We start from the raw sequence: 21,829 nt of genomic DNA, 5'->3' as shown, positions 1-21,829 counted from the left end.
ATTTTTGATGAGACGCTGAATAAAAGAAGTTTAATCGCCGGCAAACGAAAACCCGCGATTTCCCGTAAATCCCGGCTTGGCCCGTATAGTCAAAAGTATACAAAGAAAGTACCCAGGGAGTAAACTCATTTCCCGAACGATTTTTTAATTTATTTTTTCACCACTAAAACGCATGAGACTTGTAGTTTTTAAAAATGTTTTCATTTTTGATGAGACGCTGAATAAAAGAAGTTTAATCGCCGGCAAACGAAAACCCGCGATTTCCCGTAAATCCCGGCTTGGCACGTATAGTCAAAAGTATACAAAGAAAGTACCCAGGGAGTAAACTCATTTCCCGAACGATTTTTTAAATTATTTTTGCACCACTAAAACGCATGAGACTTGTAGTTTTCAAAAATGTTTTCATTTTTGATGAGACGCTGAATAAAAGCAGTTTAATCGCCGGCAAACGAAAACCTGCGATTTCCCTAAATCCCGGACTCGGCCCGTATAGTCAAAAGTATACAAAGAAAGTACCCAGGGAGTAAACTCATTTCCAGAACGATTTTTTAAATTATTTTTTCACCACTAAAACGCATAAGACTTGTAGTTTTTAAAAATGTTTTCATTTTTGATGAGACGATGAATAAAAGAAGTTTAATCGCCGACAAACGAAAACCCGCGATTTCCCGTAAATCCCGGGCTTGGCCCGTATAGTCTAAAGTATACAAAGAAAGTACCCAGGGAGTAAACTCATTTCCCAAACGATTTTTTATTGCGAAGCAATTGAGCTTTGCGAGCGAAGCGAGCGAAGCGAAATTGTGGAGCACGTTTGCTACACGCGAGGTATACCAAGAGAATTATTGAGATTCTCAAAATTTCGATAGAAAAAAAATCATATAAAATCAGCGTAAAGAAATAGGACTGATATTTTTGCACATAAAGCTAGGGTATTTTTTTTTCTAATAAAACAAATAAGTTTGGACCGAGGGGTTAAAGTATAAGTTTAGTAAAAAATGCAATAAGTACGGCTCGTACCCCCCCACCCCCGGATTTTGACCCCCCCCCCGTCTTTTGGTCCGGATTATACGTCCGCCGAACTTGAACACACAAAGAGAAATATGCCGTGAACAAGAAACGGTAGTCGGCATTTTAGACACGTATATTTTACAGACCCACAATATGCCTTATTTCTTTGTATTATAGCTAATTATTGTATAAATAATTAATTAATTACTTTGCAATTTTGCTTCTTATACTATTATAGTTGTATTTTAATGAAACATAATAGTATTAAAACGGTTTTCTTTTTTCGAAAAAATTTATTGCTAGTCCTGTTTTTAATCGACTTTACTTGTGTATTTTAAGCTTTTTTGTTGCTGTGCTTTTTCTGGAGATTTTAGTTGGATTGGAAAGCTCCTGTGTAAGGTACCCATTCCTAAAGAAAAATTGAAGTAATTTGTACAATTAAAACGCGCCGAGCTGTGTTTTATTTTATTGTTTCTAAGAGGATGTAAGAATACAATATTATCAATTTTAATTGGTTTTATCCAAATCAAGGTAAGGCTTAATCACACGAAAGGTAGCTAGCTAGAGCTCAGTTTTGTATAGAAGAATTGAAAGTAATTTGTAGAATACATATGGAGAAGCTGTATTACTACCTAACTGATAGCCAGATATAGGAAAACCTGTAGCTAGGGCGCAGACAAAACAAATAGCTCTGGGCGCTAGAGTGAGCTGACCAACCGTTTTTTATCATTTTTTATTTATTATATAAGTAACCTGTTTCAGTAATTAAAAAAATATCCACTTTTGCTATCAAACCAACAGCAATGTAATTGTCAATAGGAATTAGTTTTCCGTACACCCTCCCTGAGAACAAGGTTTAAAACGACATTAAAACATTAAAACTGTCATTAAACAGAACTTCAAGGATGCCCAAGCCGCACCACGTCCTCTAAACGGCGTGGGCATCTTCAAAACTGCTTTTAATTTTAGAACAAGGGTGCTGATAAGCTGCATACGCCGTATAACGTGCAGGCGTTTTTGGGCAAGTTTAGCGTTTTGCAAAAAAATTGAAGTATTCACCCGAAAAAACCTGCATAGACCATAAAGTAAACTATGTGGTAGTAAAGTTCTTAAAAGAACTGTTTTTGATGGTTTTTGATAAAATTTACTTGATAAATAACTTTTAATTTTTATTAACTTCTTTCTCTTAAAGCATCTTTTTCCAACTATCGTCCACAAGGTATGTTACAAGGAATTGAATTTTGAAAATGCTCCAGGCAAGTTCGGGAAAGTGCGGGCGGTTTTGGAAGACAATCACTAATTTAATTGGAAAAGTTGCCCGAACTCGCCCTTATATATGTGGCTGTTTGCAGCTTATTGACACCCTCTTATTTAAGAATATTCTCAGGAATAATAGACCAAGAGAAATTACATCACAGTTTTTTGTCCACCGCCCACGTGTGTTTGAGAACAACCCACATAACAAACTTCATTATTTTTTAAATTATTTGTGTAAAAATTACTATTTCATTCACGATAAACCATTTGTCAGTCATTTTATTCGCCCAACAAAGAATCCTATCCAAGGTGCTTTTCTATTAGTGCTGAATTTAATAATTAACATGGTTCAGCATAGTTTTTAAAAGGGTCTGATTGCAAAATATGATTGCCAAAGTTCAGCACTTGTAATATTTGTGTATTTGTGTACTCAGCTTCTAAAACACACACAAGAGACATTATAATTTCCTCTGGATGATTACATTAATGTTGGTTGAAAAAAACCGAATGATGAGAAGCATATGTTTTTAAATGGGTCTAGGACAATAAACTTATTTAATTTCCCTTGGCCTTGCATCAATCAAATTCTGAAAAAAATAAACACTTCTAAAATTATTTTGTCAGATTTGGAAACTGTTGGTATGGTTGGAACTTTGCGTATAAAATTAGTAAAGTTGCCAAATTGTTTAGTTTTTTTCTTTTATACTTTTCCGAATTAGCCTTAATTATTTATAAGATGAAAAACAGTGCTTTCAATTCCATTGACTTGGCCATCCCTTAAAGGCACTGGAAGCTTCACTATATGAAAATGTTTTCTTTTTTTTTTAGATTGTGTACAATGGGAGTGAGTGATGTAATCTTCTAATGCGTGTGGTGAAAAGAAGGCGAATCCGTTATTGTTTTTCTGCCCAAATTTGAAGCTATTTAATAAATCTTGATAAAGTTAAAAAACTGTTTTGATTTGTTTGTTTTTGTTTTAATTGTTTCCCATGAGTTTTCGAAATTCGTTCCAGCAGATTCTGTGGCTTCTACTGCCGGTATTTTTACGTGAAAAAAATACTGTTTTGTTGTGAGGTCATTTACGAAATCGTTAACAATAGGACCAACTTCTGCGGGTAGTACAACTCGATGTATCACATATCTTTCGGAATACTGCTAAAAGTGTAATTTTGTATTGCGCTCTTTACTTTTACCATTCTGTGGGAAAAGGCGGTACAAAATTTTAACACGCGTTATTCGTTTTTGTTAGTTTCGCGTAATCTAATTTTCTCGCACATTTTGAAAAGAATATCCCACGCACATCAAATACTCGCGCAGTCTATTCGCAAAAAAACTGTTTTTGAGCAACGAATTGTTCCGCAGAGCGTTCATTTTCCTACCTCGTCCCCAGGGTTCTTCTATATGATATTCAATTTTGATGTATTTCGGAAGATGTTAGCGCCAATTAAACAAGAAGCGCTAGGGACAAAGTATTGGATAGTTTAATTTTGCTTGCAACTTGCGAAATGCTTCGCAACCTTTTTTTTTAATTTCTAGTATTATTTTTTTACCACTAAACGCATGAGACTTGTAGTTTTCAAAAATATTTTCATATTTGATGGGACGCTGAATAAAAGAAGTTTAATCGCCGGCAAACGAAAGTCCGCTATTTCCCGTAAATCCCGGACTCGGCCCGTATAGTCAAAAGTATACAAAGAAAGTACCCAGGGAGTAAACTCATTTCCCGAACGATTTTTTAAATTATTTTTTCACCACCAAAACGCATGAGACTTGTAGTTTTCAAAAATGTTTTCATTTTTGATGAGACGCTGAATAAAAGAAGTTTAATCGCCGGCAAACGAAAACCCGCGATTTCCCGTAAATCCCGGGCTTGGCCCGTATAGTCAAAAGTATACAAAGAAAGTACCCAGGGAGTAAACTCATTTCCCGAACGATTTTTTATATTATTTTTTTACCACTAAACGCATGAGACTTGTAGTTTTCAAAAATATTTTCATATTTGATGGGATGCTGAATAAAAGAATTTTAATCGCCGGCAAACGAAAACCTGCGATTTCCCTAAATCCCGGACTCGGCCCGTATAGTCAAAAGTATACAAAGAAAGTACCCAGGGAGTAAACTCATTTCCAGAACGATTTTTTAAATTATTTTTTCACCACTAAAACGCATAAGACTTGTAGTTTTTAAAAATGTTTTCATTTTTGATGAGACGCTGAATAAAAGAAGTTTAATCGCCGGCAAACGAAAACCTGCGATTTCCCTAAATCCCGGACTCGGCCCGTATAGTCAAAAGTATACAAAGAAAGTACCCAGGGAGTAAACTCATTTCCCGAACGATTTTTTAAATTATTTTTTCACCACCAAAACGCATGAGACTTGTAGTTTTCAAAAATGTTTTCATTTTTGATGAGACGCTGAATAAAAGAAGTTTAATCGCCGGCAAACGAAAACCCGCGATTTCCCGTAAATCCCGGGCTTGGCCCGTATAGTCAAAAGTATACAAAGAAAGTACCCAGGGAGTAAACTCATTTCCCGAACGATTTTTTAAATTATTTTTTCACCACCAAAACGCATGAGACTTGTAGTTTTCAAAAATGTTTTCATTTTTGATGAGACGCTGAATAAAAGAAGTTTAATCGCCGGCAAACGAAAACCCGCGATTTCCCGTAAATCCCGGGCTTGGCCCGTATAGTCAAAAGTATACAAAGAAAGTACCCAGGGAGTAAACTCATTTCCCGAACGATTTTTTAAATTATTTTTTCACCACCAAAACGCATGAGACTTGTAGTTTTCAAAAATGTTTTCATTTTTGATGAGACGCTGAATAAAAGAAGTTTAATCGCCGGCAAACGAAAACCCGCGATTTCCCGTAAATCCCGGGCTTGGCCCGTATAGTCAAAAGTATACAAAGAAAGTACCCAGGGAGTAAACTCATTTCCCGAACGATTTTTTAAATTATTTTTTCACCACCAAAACGCATGAGACTTGTAGTTTTCAAAAATGTTTTCATTTTTGATGAGACGCTGAATAAAAGAAGTTTAATCGCCGGCAAACGAAAACCCGCGATTTCCCGTAAATCCCGGGCTTGGCCCGTATAGTCAAAAGTATACAAAGAAAGTACCCAGGGAGTAAACTCATTTCCCGAACGATTTTTTATATTATTTTTTTACCACTAAACGCATGAGACTTGTAGTTTTTAAAAATATTTTCATATTTGATGGGATGCTGAATAAAAGAATTTTAATCGCCGGCAAACGAAAACCTGCGATTTCCCTAAATCCCGGACTCGGCCCGTATAGTCAAAAGTATACAAAGAAAGTACCCAGGGAGTAAACTCATTTCCAGAACGATTTTTTAAATTATTTTTTCACCACTAAAACGCATAAGACTTGTAGTTTTTAAAAATGTTTTCATTTTTGATGAGACGCTGAATAAAAGAAGTTTAATCGCCGGCAAACGAAAACCCGCGATTTCCCGTAAATTCCGGGCATGGCCCCTATAGTCAAAAGTATACAAAGAAAGTACCCAGGGAGTAAACTTATTTCCAGAACGATTTTTTAAATTATTTTTTTCACCACTAAAACGCATAAGACTTGTAGGTTTTAAGAATTTTTTCATTTTTGATGAGACGCTGAATAAAAGAAGTTTAATCGCCGGCAAACGAAAACCCGCGATTTCCCGTAATCCCGGCTTGGCCGGTATAGTCAAAAGTATACAAAGAAAGTACCCAGGGAGTAAACTCATTTCCCGAAGGATTTTTTAAATTATTTTTTCACCACTAAAACGCATGAGACTTGTAGTTTTCAAAAATGTTTTCATTTTTGATGAGACGCTGAATAAAAGAAGTTTAATCGCCGGCAAACGAAAACCCGCGATTTCCCGTAAATCCCGGCTTGGCCCGTATAGTCAAAAGTATACAAAGAAAGTACCCAGGGAGTAAACTCATTTCCCGAACGATTTTTTAAATTATTTTTTCACCACTAAACGCATGAGACTTGTAGTTTTCAAAAATATTTTCATATTTGATGGGATGCTGAATAAAAGAATTTTAATCGCCGGCAAACGAAAACCTGCGATTTCCCTAAATCCCGGACTCGGCCCGTATAGTCAAAAGTATACAAAGAAAGTACCCAGGGAGTAAACTCATTTCCAGAACGATTTTTTAAATTATTTTTTCACCACTAAAACGCATAAGACTTGTAGTTTTTAAAAATGTTTTCATTTTTGATGAGACGCTGAATAAAAGAAGTTTAATCGCCGGCAAACGAAAACCTGCGATTTCCCTAAATCCCGGACTCGGCCCGTATAGTCAAAAGTATACAAAGAAAGTACCCAGGGAGTAAACTCATTTCCCGAACGATTTTTTAAATTATTTTTTCACCACCAAAACGCATGAGACTTGTAGTTTTCAAAAATGTTTTCATTTTTGATGAGACGCTGAATAAAAGAAGTTTAATCGCCGGCAAACGAAAACCCGCGATTTCCCGTAAATCCCGGGCTTGGCCCGTATAGTCAAAAGTATACAAAGAAAGTACCCAGGGAGTAAACTCATTTCCCGAACGATTTTTTAAATTATTTTTTCACCACCAAAACGCATGAGACTTGTAGTTTTCAAAAATGTTTTCATTTTTGATGAGACGCTGAATAAAAGAAGTTTAATCGCCGGCAAACGACACCCCGCGATTTCCCGTAAATCCCGGGCTTGGCCCGTATAGTCAAAAGTATACAAAGAAAGTACCCAGGGAGTAAACTCATTTCCCGAACGATTTTTTATATTATTTTTTTACCACTAAACGCATGAGACTTGTAGTTTTCAAAAATATTTTCATATTTGATGGGATGCTGAATAAAAAAATTTTAATCGCCGGCAAACGAAAACCTGCGATTTCCCTAAATCCCGGACTCGGCCCGTATAGTCAAAAGTATACAAAGAAAGTACCCAGGGAGTAAACTCATTTCCAGAACGATTTTTTAAATTATTTTTTCACCACTAAAACGCATAGGACTTGTAGTTTTTAAAAATGTTTTCATTTTTGATGAGACGCTGAATAAAAGAAGTTTAATCGCCGGCAAACGAAAACCCGCGATTTCCCGTAAATTCCGGGCTTGGCCCCTATAGTCAAAAGTATACAAAGAAAGTACCCAGGGAGTAAACTCATTTCCCGAACGCGTTTTTATATTATTTTTTTACCACTACACGCATGAGACTTGTAGTTTTTAAAAATATTTTCATTTTTGATGAGACGCTTAATAAAAGAGGTTTAATCGCCGGCAAACGAAATCCGGCTTTTTCCCGTAAATCCGGGGCTTGGCCCGTATAGTCGAATGTATACAAGGAAAATACCCAGGGAGTAAACTCATTTCCCGAACGATTTTTTAAATTTTTTTTTCACCACTAAAACGCATGAGACTTGTAGTTTTCAAAAATGTTTTCATTTTTGATGAGACGCTTAATGAAAGAGGTTTAATCGCCGGAAAACGAAAACCCGCGATTTCCCGTAAATCCCGGGCTTGGCCCGTATAGTCGAATGTATACAAAGAAAGTACCCTGTGAGTAAACTCATTTCCAGAACGATTTTTTAAATTATTTTTTCACCACTAAAACGCATAAGACTTGTAAGTTTTAAAAATGTTTTCATTTTTGAATTGACGCTGAATAAAAGAAGTTTAATCGCCGGCAAACGAAAACCCGCGATTTCCCGTAAATCCCGGCTTGGCCCGTATAGTCAAAAGTATACAAAGAAAGTACCCAGGGAGTAAACTCATTTCCCGAACGATTTTTTAAATTATTTTTTCACCACTAAAACGCATGAGACTTGTAGTTTTTAAAAATGTTTTCATTTTTGATGAGACGCTGAATAAAAGAAGTTTAATCGCCGGCAAACGAAAACCCGCGATTTCCCGTAAATCCCGGGCTTGGCCCGTATAGTCAAAAGTATACAAAGAAAGTACCCAGGGAGTAAACTCATTTCCCAAACGATTTTTTATATTATTTTTTTACCACTAAACGCATGAGACTTGTAGTTTTCAAAAATATTTTCATATTTGATGGGACGCTGAATAAAAAAAGTTTAATCGCCGGCAAACGAAAGTCCGCGATTTCCCGTAAATCCCGGACTCGGCCTGTATAGTCAAAAGTATACAAAGAAAGTACCCAGGGAGTAAACTCATTTCCCGAACGATTTTTTAAATTATTTTTTCACCACCAAAACGCATGAGACTTGTAGTTTTCAAAAATGTTTTCATTTTTGATGAGACGCTGAATAAAAGAAGTTTAATCGCCGGCAAACGAAAACCCGCGATTTCCCGTAAATCCCGGGCTTGGCCCGTATAGTCAAAAGTATACAAAGAAAGTACCCAGGGAGTAAACTCATTTCCCGAACGATTTTTTATATTATTTTTTTACCACTAAACGCATGAGACTTGTAGTTTTCAAAAATATTTTCATATTTGATGGGATGCTGAATAAAAGAATTTTAATCGCCGGCAAACGAAAACCTGCGATTTCCCTAAATCCCGGACTCGGCCCGTATAGTCAAAAGTATACAAAGAAAGTACCCAGGGAGTAAACTCATTTCCAGAACGATTTTTTAAATTATTTTTTCACCACTAAAACGCATAAGACTTGTAGTTTTCAAAAATGTTTTCATTTTTGATGAGACGCTGAATAAAAGAAGTTTAATCGCCGGCAAACGAAAACCTGCGATTTCCCTAAATCCCGGACTCGGCCCGTATAGTCAAAAGTATACAAAGAAAGTACCCAGGGAGTAAACTCATTTCCCGAACGATTTTTTAAATTATTTTTTCACCACCAAAACGCATGAGACTTGTAGTTTTCAAAAATGTTTTCATTTTTGATGAGACGCTGAATAAAAGAAGTTTAATCGCCGGCAAACGAAAACCCGCGATTTCCCGTAAATCCCGGGCTTGGCCCGTATAGTCAAAAGTATACAAAGAAAGTACCCAGGGAGTAAACTCATTTCCAGAACGATTTTTTAAATTATTTTTTCACCACTAAAACGCATGAGACTTGTAGTTTTCAAAAATGTTTTCATTTTTGATGAGACGCTGAATAAAAGAAGTTTAATCGCCGGCAAACGAAAACCCGCGATTTCCCGTAAATCCCGGGCTTGGCCCGTATAGTCAAAAGTATACAAAGAAAGTACCCAGGGAGTAAACTCATTTCCCGAACGATTTTTTAAATTATTTTTTCACCACCAAAACGCATGAGACTTGTAGTTTTTAAAAATGTTTTTATTTTTGATGAGACGCTGAATAAAAGAAGTTTAATCGCCGGCAAACGAAAACCCGCGATTTCCCGTAAATCCCGGGCTTGGCCCGTATAGTCAAAAGTATACAAAGAAAGTACCCAGGGAGTAAACTCATTTCCAGAACGATTTTTTAAATTATTTTTTCACCACTAAAACGCATGAGACTTGTAGTTTTCAAAAATGTTTTCATTTTTGATGAGACGCTGAATAAAAGAAGTTTAATCGCCGGCAAACGAAAACCCGCGATTTCCCGTAAATCCCGGGCTTGGCCCGTATAGTCAAAAGTATACAAAGAAAGTACCCAGGGAGTAAACTCATTTCCCGAACGATTTTTTAAATTATTTTTTCACCACCAAAACGCATGAGACTTGTAGTTTTTAAAAATGTTTTTATTTTTGATGAGACGCTGAATAAAAGAAGTTTAATCGCCGGCAAACGAAAACCCGCGATTTCCCGTAAATCCCGGGCTTGGCCCGTATAGTCAAAAGTATACAAAGAAAGTACCCAGGGAGTAAACTCATTTCCCGAACGATTTTTTAAATTATTTTTTCACCACCAAAACGCATGAGACTTGTAGTTTTCAAAAATGTTTTCATTTTTGATGAGACGCTGAATAAAAGAAGTTTAATCGCCGGCAAACGAAAACCCGCGATTTCCCGTAAATCCCGGGCTTGGCCCGTATAGTCAAAAGTATACAAAGAAAGTACCCAGGGAGTAAACTCATTTCCCGAACGATTTTTTATATTATTTTTTTACCACTAAACGCATGAGACTTGTAGTTTTCAAAAATATTTTCATATTTGATGGGATGCTGAATAAAAGAATTTTAATCGCCGGCAAACGAAAACCTGCGATTTCCCTAAATCCCGGACTCGGCCCGTATAGTCAAAAGTATACAAAGAAAGTACCTAGGGAGTAAACTCATTTCGAGAACGATTTTTTAAATTATTTTTTCACCACTAAAACGCATAGGACTTGTAGTTTTTAAAAATGTTTTCATTTTTGATGAGACGCTGAATAAAAGAAGTTTAATCGCCGGCAAACGAAAACCCGCGATTTCCCGTAAATTCCGGGCTTGGCTCCTATAGTCAAAAGTATACAAAGAAAGTACCCAGGGAGTAAACTCATTTCCCGAACGCGTTTTTATATTATTTTTTTACCACTACACGCATGAGACTTGTAGTTTTTAAAAATATTTTCATTTTTGATGAGACGCTTAATGAAAGAGGTTTAATCGCCGGAAAACGAAAACTCCTGATTTCCCGTAAATCCCGGGCTTGGCCCGTATAGTCGAATGTATACAAAGAAAGTACCCTGTGAGTAAACTCATTTCCAGAACGATTTTTTAAATTATTTTTTTCAACACTAAAACGCATAAGACTTGTAGGTTTTAAGAATTTTTTCATTTTTGATGAGACGCTGAATAAAAGAAGTTTAATCGCCGGCAAACGAAAACCCGCGATTTCCCGTAAATCCCGGCTTGGCCGGTATAGTCAAAAGTATACAAAGAAAGTACCCAGGGAGTAAACTCATTTCCCGAAGGATTTTTTAAATTATTTTTTCACCACTAAAACGCATGAGACTTGTAGTTTTCAAAAATGTTTTTATTTTTGATGAGACGCTGAATAAAAGAAGTTTAATCGCCGGCAAACGAAAACCCGCGATTTCCCGTAAATCCCGGCTGGGCCCGTATAGTCAAAAGTATACAAAGAAAGTACCCAGGGAGTAAACTCATTTCCCGAACGATTTTTTAAATTATTTTTTCACCACTAAAACGCATGAGACTTGTAGTTTTCAAAAATGTTTTCATTTTTGATGAGACGCTGAATAAAAGCAGTTTAATCGCCGGAAAACGAATTCCGGCGTTTTCCCGTAAATCCGGGGCTTGGCTCGTATAGTCGAATGTATACAAAGAAAGTACCCAGGGAGTTAACTCATTTCCCGAACGATTTTTTAAATTTTTTTTTTCACCACTAAAACGCATGAGACTTGTAGTTTTCAAAAATGTTTTCATTTTTGATGAGACGCTTAATGAAAGAGGTTTAATCGCCGGAAAACGAAAACCCGCGATTTCCCGTAAATCCCGGGCTTGGCCCGTATAGTCGAATGTATATAAAGAAAGTACCCTGTGAGTAAACCCATTTCCAGAACGAATTTTTAAATTATTTTTTCACCACTAAAGCCCATGAGACTTGTAGTTTTTAAAAATGTTTTCATTTTTGATGAGACGCTGAATAAAAGAAGTTTAATCGCCGGCAAACGAAAACCCGCGATTTCCCGTAAATCCCGGCTTGGCCCGTATAGTCAAAAGTATACAAAGAAAGTACCCAGGGAGTAAACTCATTTCGCGAACAATTTTTTAAATTATTTTTTCACCACTAAAACGCATGAGACTTGTAGTTTTCAAAAATGTTTTCATTTTTGATGAGACGCTGAATAAAAGCAGTTTAATCGCCGGCAAACGAAAACCTACGATTTCCCTAAATCCCGGACTGCCCCGTATAGTCAAAAGTATACAAAGAAAGTACCCAGGGAGTAAACTCATTTCCAGATCGATTTTTTAAATTATTTTTTCACCACTAAAACGCATAAAACTTGTAGTTTTTAAAAATGTTTTCATTTTTGATGAGACGCTGAATAAAAGAAGTTTAATCGCCGGCAAACAAAAACCCGCGATTTCCCGTAAATCCCGGGCTTGGCCCGTATAGTCAAAAGTATAAAAAGAAAGTACCCAGGGAGTAAACTCATTTCCCGAACGATTTTTTATATTATTTTTTTACCACTAAACGCATGAGACTTGTAGTTTTCAAAAATATTTTCATATTTGATGGGACGCTGAATAAAAGAAGTTTAATCGCCGGCAAACAAAAATCCGCCATTTCCCGTAAATCCCGGGCTCGGCCCGTATAGTCAAAAGTATACAAAGAAAGTACCCAGGGAGTAAACTCATTTCCCGAACGATTTTTTAAATTACTTTTTCACCACTAAAACGCATGAGACTTGTAGTTTTTAAAAATGTTTTCATTTTTGATGAGACGCTGAATAAAAGCAGTTTAATCGCCGGCAAACGAAAACCCGCGATTTCCCGTAAATCCCGGGCTTGGCACATATAGTCGAATGTATACAAAGAAAGTACCCTGTGAGTAAACTCATTTCCAGAACGATTTTTTAAATTATTTTTTTGACCACTAAAACGCATAAGACTTGTAGTTTTTAAAAATGTTTTCATTTTTGATGAGACGCTGAATAAAAAAAGTTTAATCGCCGGCAAACAAAAATCCGCCATTTCCCGTAAATCCCGGCTTGGCCCGTATAGTCAAAACTATACAAAGAAAGTACCCAGGGAGTAAACTCATTTCCCGAACGATTTTTTAAATTACTTTTTCACCACTAAAACGCATGAGACTTGTAGTTTTTAAAAATGTTTTCATTTTTGATGAGACGCTGAATAAAAGCAGTTTAATCGCCGGCAAACGAAAACCCGCGATTTCCCGTAAATCCCGGGCTTGGCACATATAGTCGAATGTATACAAAGAAAGTACCCTGTGAGTAAACTCATTTCCAGAACGATTTTTTAAATTATTTTTTCACCACTAAAACGCATAAGACTTGTAGTTTTTAAAAATGTTTTCATTTTTGATGAGACGCTGAATAAAAAAAGTTTAATCGCCGGCAAACGAAAACCTACGATTTCCCTAAATCCCGGACTGCCCCGTATAGTCAAAAGTATACAAAGAAAGTACCCAGGGAGTAAACTCATTTCCAGATCGATTTTTTAAATTATTTTTTCACCACTAAAACGCATAAAACTTGTAGTTTTTAAAAATGTTTTCATTTTTGATGAGACGCTGAATAAAAGAAGTTTAATCGCCGGCAAACAAAAACCCGCGATTTCCCGTAAATCCCGGGCTTGGCCCGTATAGTCAAAAGTATAAAAAGAAAGTACCCAGGGAGTAAACTCATTTCCCGAACGATTTTTTATATTATTTTTTTACCACTAAACGCATGAGACTTGTAGTTTTCAAAAATATTTTCATATTTGATGGGACGCTGAATAAAAGAAGTTTAATCGCCGGCAAACAAAAATCCGCCATTTCCCGTAAATCCCGGGCTCGGCCCGTATAGTCAAAAGTATACAAAGAAAGTACCCAGGGAGTAAACTCATTTCCCGAACGATTTTTTAAATTACTTTTTCACCACTAAAACGCATGAGACTTGTAGTTTTTAAAAATGTTTTCATTTTTGATGAGACGCTGAATAAAAGCAGTTTAATCGCCGGCAAACGAAAACCCGCGATTTCCCGTAAATCCCGGGCTTGGCACATATAGTCGAATGTATACAAAGAAAGTACCCTGTGAGTAAACTCATTTCCAGAACGATTTTTTAAATTATTTTTTTGACCACTAAAACGCATAAGACTTGTAGTTTTTAAAAATGTTTTCATTTTTGATGAGACGCTGAATAAAAAAAGTTTAATCGCCGGCAAACAAAAATCCGCCATTTCCCGTAAATCCCGGCTTGGCCCGTATAGTCAAAACTATACAAAGAAAGTACCCAGGGAGTAAACTCATTTCCCGAACGATTTTTTAAATTACTTTTTCACCACTAAAACGCATGAGACTTGTAGTTTTTAAAAATGTTTTCATTTTTGATGAGACGCTGAATAAAAGCAGTTTAATCGCCGGCAAACGAAAACCCGCGATTTCCCGTAAATCCCGGGCTTGGCACATATAGTCGAATGTATACAAAGAAAGTACCCTGTGAGTAAACTCATTTCCAGAACGATTTTTTAAATTATTTTTTCACCACTAAAACGCATAAGACTTGTAGTTTTTAAAAATATTTTCATTTTTGATGAGACGCTGAATAAAAAAAGTTTAATCGCCGGCAAACGAAAACCCGCAATTTCCCGTAAATCCCGGCTTGGCCCGTATAGTCAAAACTATACAAAGAAAGTACCCAGGGAGTAAACTCATTTCCCGAACGATTTTTTAAATTATTTTTTCATCACTAAAACGCATGAGACTTGTAGTTTTCAAAAATGTTTTCATTTTTGATGAGACGCTGAATAAAAGAATTTTAATCGCCGGCAAACGAAAATCCGCGATTTCCCGTAAATCCCGGACTCGGCCCTTATAGTCAAAAGTATACAAAGAAAGTACCCAGGGAGTAAACTCATTTCCCGAACGATTTTTTAAATTATTTTTTCACCACTAAAACGCATGAGACTTGTAGTTGTCAAAAATGTTTTCATTTTTGATGAGACGCTTAATGAGAGAGGTTTAATCGCCGGCAAACGAAATCCCGCGTTTTCCCGTAAATCCGAGGCTTGGCCCGTATAGTCGAATGTATACAAAGAAAGTACCCAGGGAGTAAACTCATTTCCCGAACGATTTTTTAAATTTTTTTTTCACCACTAAAACGCATGAGACTTGTAGTTTTCAAAAATGTTTTCATTTTTGATGAGACGCTTAATGAAAGAGGTTTAATCGCCGGAAAACGAAAACCCGCGATTTCCCGTAAATCCCGGACTCGGCCCTTATAGTCAAAAGTATACAAAGAAAGTACCCAGGGAGTAAACTCATTTCCCGAACGATTTTTTAAATTATTTTTTCACCACTAAAACGCATGAGACTTGTAGTTGTCAAAAATGTTTTCATTTTTGATGAGACGCTTAATGAGAGAGGTTTAATCGCCGGCAAACGCAATCCCGCGTTTTCCCGTAAATCCGAGGCTTTGCCCGTATAGTCGAATGTATACAAAGAAAGTACCCAGGGAGTAAACTCATTTCCCGAACGATTTTTTAAATTTTTTTTCACCACTAAAACGCATGAGACTTGTAGTTTTCAAAAATGTTTTCATTTTTGATGAGACGCTTAATGAAAGAGGTTTAATCGCCGGAAAACGAAAACCCGCGATTTCCCGTAAATCCCGGGCTTGGCCCGTATAGTCGAATGTATACAAAGAAAGTACCCTGTGAGTAAACTCATTTCCAGAACGATTTTTTAAATTATTTTTTCACCACTAAAACGCATAAGACTTGTAGTTTTTAAAAATGTTTTCATTTTTGATGAGACGCTGAATAAAAGCAGTTTAATCGCCGGCAAACGAAAATCCGCGATTTCCCGTAAATCCCGGACTCGGCCGTATAGTCAAAAGTATACAAAGAAAGTACCCAGGGAGTAAACTTAATTCCCGAACGATTTTTTAAATTATTTTTTCACCACTAAAACGCATGAGACTTGTAGTTGTCAAAAATGTTTTCATTTTTGATGAGACTCTTAATGAAAGAGGTTTAATCGCCGGCAAACGAAATCCCGCGATTTCCCGTAAATCCGGGGCTTGGCCCGTATAGTCGAATGTATACAAAGAAAGTACCCAGGGAGTAAACTCATTTCCCGAACGATTTTTTAAATTTTTTTTTCACCACTAAAACGCATGAGACTTGTAGTTTTCAAAAATGTTTTCATTTTTGATGAGACGCTGAATAAAAGCAGTTTAATCGCCGGCAAACGAAAATCCGCGATTTCCCGTAAATCCCGGACTCGGCCGTATAGTCAAAAGTATACAAAGAAAGTACCCAGGGAGTAAACTTAATTCCCGAACGATTTTTTAAATTATTTTTTCACCACTAAAACGCATGAGACTTGTAGTTGTCAAAAATGTTTTCATTTTTGATGAGACTCTTAATGAAAGAGGTTTAATCGCCGGCAAACGAAATCCCGCGTTTTCCCGTAAATCCGGGGCTTGGCCCGTATAGTCGAATGTATACAAAGAAAGTACCCAGGGAGTAAACTCATTTCCCGAACGATTTTTTAAATTTTTTTTTCACCACTAAAACGCATGAGACTTGTAGTTTTCAAAAATGTTTTCATTTTTGATGAGACGCTGAATAAAAGAAGTTTAATCGCCGGCAAACGAAAACCCGCGATTTCCTGTAAATCCCAGCTTGGCCGGTATAGTCAAAAGTATACAAAGAATGTACCCAGGGAGTAAACTCATTTCCCAAAAGATTTTTTAAATTATTATTTCACCACTAAAACGCATGAGACTTGTAGTTTTCAAAAATGTTTTCATTTTTGATGAGACGCTGAATGAAAGAGGTTTAATCGCCGGCAAACGAAATCCCGCGTTTTCCCGTAAATCCGGGGCTTGGCCCGTATAGTCGAATGTATACAAAGAAAGTACCCAGGGAGTAAACTCATTTCCCGAACGATTTTTTAAATTTTTTTTTCACCACTAAAACGCATGAGACTTGTAGTTTTCAAAAATGTTTTCATTTTTGATGAGACGCTGAATAAAAGAGGTTTAATCGCCAGCAAACGAAATCCCGCGTTTTCCCGTAAATCCGGGGCTTGGCCCGTATAGTCGAATGTATACAAAGAAAGTACCCAGGGAGTAAACTCATTTCCCGAACAATTTTTTAAATTTTTTTTTCACCACTAAAACGCATGAGACTTGTAGTTTTCAAAAATGTTTTCATTTTTGATGAGACGCTGAATAAAAGAAGTTTAATCGCCGGCAAACGAAAACCCGCGATTTCCTGTAAATCCCAGCTTGGCCGGTATAGTCAAAAGTATACAAAGAATGTATCCAGGGAGTAAACTCATTTCCCAAAAGATTTTTTAAATTATTTTTTCACCACTAAAACGCATGAGACTTGTAGTTTTCAAAAATGTTTTCATTTTTGATGAGATGCTGAATAAAAGAAGTTCAATCGCCGGCAAACGAAAACCCGCGATTTCCCGTAAATCCCGGCTTGGCCCGTATAGTCAAAAGTATACAAAGAAAGTACCCAGGGAGTAAACTCATTTCCCGAACGATTTTTTAAATTATTTTTTCACCACTAAAACGCTGAGACTTGTAGTTTTCAAGAATGTTTTCACTTTTGATGAGACGCTGAATAAAAGAAGTTTAATCGCCGGCAAACGAAAACCCGCGATTTCCCGTAAATCCCGGCTTGGCCCGTATAGTCAAAAGTATACAAAGAAAGTACCCAGGGAGTAAACTTATTTCCCGAACGATTTTTTAAATTATTTTTTCACCACTAAAACGCTGAGACTTGTAGTTTTCAAAAATGTTTTCATTTTTGATGAGACGCTAAATAAAAGAAGTTTAATCGCCGGCAAACGAAAACCCGCGATTTCCCGTAAATCCCGGCTTGGCCCGTATAGTCAAAAGTATACAAAGAAAGTACCCAGAGAGTAAACTTATTTCCCGAACGATTTTTTAAATTATTTTTTCACCACTAAAACGCAGAGACTTGTAGTTTTTAAAAATGTTTTCATTTTTGATGAGACGCTAAATAAAAGCAGTTTAATCGCCGGCAAACGAAAATCCGCGATTTTCCGTAAATCCCGGACTCGGCCTGTATAGTCAAATGTATACAAAGAAAGTACCCAGGAAGTAAACTCATTTCCCGAACGATTTTTTAAATTATTTTTTCGCCACTAAAGCGCATGAGACTTGTAGTTTTCAAAAATATTTTCATATTTGATGGGACGCTGAATAAAAGAATTTTAATCGCCGGCAAACGAAAATCCGCGATTTCCCGTAAATCCCGGACTCGGCCCTTATAGTCAAAAGTATACAAAGAAAGTACCCAGGGAGTAAACTCATTTCGCGAACGATTTTTTAAATTATTTTTTCACCACTAAAACGCATGAGACTTGTAGTTGTCAAAAATGTTTTCATTTTTGATGACACGCTTAATGAGAGAGGTTTAATCGCCGGCAAACGAAATCCCGCGTTTTCCCGTAAATCCGAGGCTTGGCCCGTATAGTCGAATGTATACAAAGAAAGTACCCAGGGAGTAAACTCATTTCCCGAACGATTTTTTAAATTTTTTTTTCACCACTAAAACGCATGAGACTTGTAGTTTTTAAAAATGTTTTCATTTTTGATGAGACGCTTAATGAAATAGGTTTAATCGCCGGAAAACGAAAACCCGCGATTTCCCGTAAATCCCGGGCTTGGCCCGTATAGTCGAATGTATACAAAGAAAGTACCCTGTGAGTAAACACATTTCCAGAACGATTTTTTAAATTATTTTTTCACCACTAAAACGCATAAGACTTGTAGTTTTTAAAAATGTTTTCATTTTTGATGAGACGCTGAATAAAAGCAGTTTAATCGCCGGCAAACGAAAATCCGCGATTTCCCGTAAATCCCGGACTCGGCCGTATAGTCAAAAGTATACAAAGAAAGTACCCAGGGAGTGAACTCAATTCCCGAACGATTTTTTAAATTATTTTTTCACCACTAAATCGCATAAGACTTGTAGTTGTCAAAAATGTTTTCATTTTTGATGAGACTCTTAATGAAAGAGGTTTAATCGCCGGCAAACGAAATCCTGCGTTTTCCCGTAAATCCGGGGCTTGGCCCGTATATTCGAATGTATACAAAGAAAGTACCCAGGGAGTAAACTCATTTCCCGAACGATTTTTTAAATTATTTTTTCACCACTAAAACGCTGAGACTTGTAGTTTTCAAGAATGTTTTCACTTTTGATGAGACGCTGAATAAAAGAAGTTTAATCGCCGGCAAACGAAAACCCGCGATTTCCCGTAAATCCCGGCTTGGCCCGTATAGTCAAAAGTATACAAAGAAAGTACCCAGGGAGTAAACTTATTTCCCGAACGATTTTTTAAATTATTTTTTCACCACTAAAACGCTGAGACTTGTAGTTTTCAAAAATGTTTTCATTTTTGATGAGACGCTAAATAAAAGAAGTTTAATCGCCGGCAAACGAAAACCCGCGATTTCCCGTAAATCCCGGCTTGGCCCGTATAGTCAAAAGTATACAAAGAAAGTACCCAGAGAGTAAACTTATTTCCCGAACGATTTTTTAAATTATTTTTTCACCACTAAAACGCAGAGACTTGTAGTTTTTAAAAATGTTTTCATTTTTGATGAGACGCTAAATAAAAGCAGTTTAATCGCCGGCAAACGAAAATCCGCGATTTTCCGTAAATCCCGGACTCGGCCTGTATAGTCAAATGTATACAAAGAAAGTACCCAGGAAGTAAACTCATTTCCCGAACGATTTTTTAAATTATTTTTTCGCCACTAAAGCGCATGAGACTTGTAGTTTTCAAAAATATTTTCATATTTGATGGGACGCTGAATAAAAGAATTTTAATCGCCGGCAAACGAAAATCCGCGATTTCCCGTAAATCCCGGACTCGGCCCTTATAGTCAAAAGTATACAAAGAAAGTACCCAGGGAGTAAACTCATTTCGCGAACGATTTTTTAAATTATTTTTTCACCACTAAAACGCATGAGACTTGTAGTTGTCAAAAATGTTTTCATTTTTGATGACACGCTTAATGAGAGAGGTTTAATCGCCGGCAAACGAAATCCCGCGTTTTCCCGTAAATCCGAGGCTTGGCCCGTATAGTCGAATGTATACAAAGAAAGTACCCAGGGAGTAAACTCATTTCCCGAACGATTTTTTAAATTTTTTTTTCACCACTAAAACGCATGAGACTTGTAGTTTTTAAAAATGTTTTCATTTTTGATGAGACGCTTAAAGAAATAGGTTTAATCGCCGGAAAACGAAAACCCGCGATTTCCCGTAAATCCCGGGCTTGGCCCGTATAGTCGAATGTATACAAAGAAAGTACCCTGTGAGTAAACTCATTTCCAGAACGATTTTTTAAATTATTTTTTCACCACTAAAACGCATAAGACTTGTAGTTTTTAAAAATGTTTTCATTTTTGATGAGACGCTGAATAAAAGCAGTTTAATCGCCGGCAAACGAAAATCCGCGATTTCCCGTAAATCCCGGACTCGGCCGTATAGTCAAAAGTATACAAAGAAAGTACCCAGGGAGTGAACTCAATTCCCGAACGATTTTTTAAATTATTTTTTCACCACTAAATCGCATAAGACTTGTAGTTGTCAAAAATGTTTTCATTTTTGATGAGACTCTTAATGAAAGAGGTTTAATCGCCGGCAAACGAAATCCTGCGTTTTCCCGTAAATCCGGGGCTTGGCCCGTATATTCGAATGTATACAAAGAAAGTACCCAGGGAGTAAACTCATTTCCCGAACGATTTTTTAAATTTTTTTTTCACCACTAAAACGCATGAGACTTGTAGTTTTCAAAAATGTTTTCATTTTTGATGAGACGCTGAATAAAAGAAGTTTAATCGCCGGCAAACGAAAACCCGCGATTTCCCGTAAATCCCGGCTTGGCCCGTATAGTCAAAAGTATACAAAGAAAGTACCCAGGGAGTAAACTCATTTCCCGAACGATTTTTTAAATTATTTTTTCACCACTAAAACGCTGAGACTTGTAGTTTTCAAAAATGTTTTCATTTTTGATGAGACGCTGAATAAAGGCAGTTTAATCGGCGGCAAACGAAAATCCGCGATTTTCCGTAAATCCCGGACTCGGCCCGTATAGTCAAAAGTATACAAAGAAAGTACCCAGGGAGTAAACTCATTTCCCGAACGATTTTTTAAATTATTTTTTCACCACTAAAGCGCATGAGACTTGTAGTTTTCAAAAATGTTTTCATTTTTGATGAGACGCTGAATAAAAGAAGTTTAATCGCCGGCAAACGAAAACCCGCGATTTCCCGTAAATCCCGGCTTGGCCCGTATAGTCAAAAGTATACAAAGAAAGTACCCAGGGGGTAAACTCATTTCCCGAACGATTTTTTAAATTATTTTTTCACCACTAAAACGCTGAGACTTGTAGTTTTTAAAAATGTTTTCATTTTTGATGAGACGCTGAATAAAAGAAGTTTAATCGCCGGCAAACGAAAACCCGCGATTTTCCGTAAATCCCGGCTTGGCCCGTATAGTCAAAAGTATACAAAGAAAGTACCCAGGGAGTAAACTCATTTCCCGAACGATTTTTTAAATTATTTTTTCACCACTAAAACGCTGAGACTTGTAGTTTTCAAAAATGTTTTCATTTTTGATGAGACGCTGAATAAAAGCAGTTTAATCGCCGGCAAACGAAAATCCGCGATTTCCCGTAAATCCCGGACTCGGCCCGTATAGTCAAAAGTATACAAAGAAAGTACCCAGGGAGTAAACTCATTTCCCGAACGATTTTTTAAATTATTTTTTCACCACTAAAACGCATGAGACTTGTAGTTGTCAAAAATGTTTTCATTTTTGATGAGACGCTTAATGAAAGAGGTTTAATCGCCGGCAAACGAAATCCGACGTTTTCCCGTAAATCCGGGGCTTGGCCCGCATAGTCGTATGTATACAAAGAAAGTACCCTGTGAGTAAACTCATTTCCAGAACGATTTTTTAAATTATTTTTTCACC

At 36.7% G+C, this 21,829-nt stretch overlaps 1 long non-coding RNA gene across 1 annotated transcript; it reads left to right on the top strand.

Moving 5' to 3' along the window:
• The first annotated feature begins 1,312 nt into the window (after positions 1 to 1,312).
• On the top strand, positions 1,313 to 3,225 carry LOC130649347 (uncharacterized). Its single transcript, XR_008983038.1, has 2 exons — positions 1,313 to 1,539; positions 3,094 to 3,225. It is a non-coding gene; the product is annotated as an uncharacterized LOC130649347 (long non-coding RNA).
• Positions 3,226 to 21,829: the final 18,604 nt, after the last annotated feature.

The sequence above is a fragment of the Hydractinia symbiolongicarpus genome, chromosome 7 (genome assembly GCF_029227915.1).
Source record: "Hydractinia symbiolongicarpus strain clone_291-10 chromosome 7, HSymV2.1, whole genome shotgun sequence".
NCBI classification, from domain to species: Eukaryota; Metazoa; Cnidaria; class Hydrozoa; order Anthoathecata; family Hydractiniidae; genus Hydractinia; species Hydractinia symbiolongicarpus.
The sequence above is the reverse complement of the archived record's forward strand: the minus strand, read 5'-3'. Positions and strand labels throughout refer to the sequence as shown.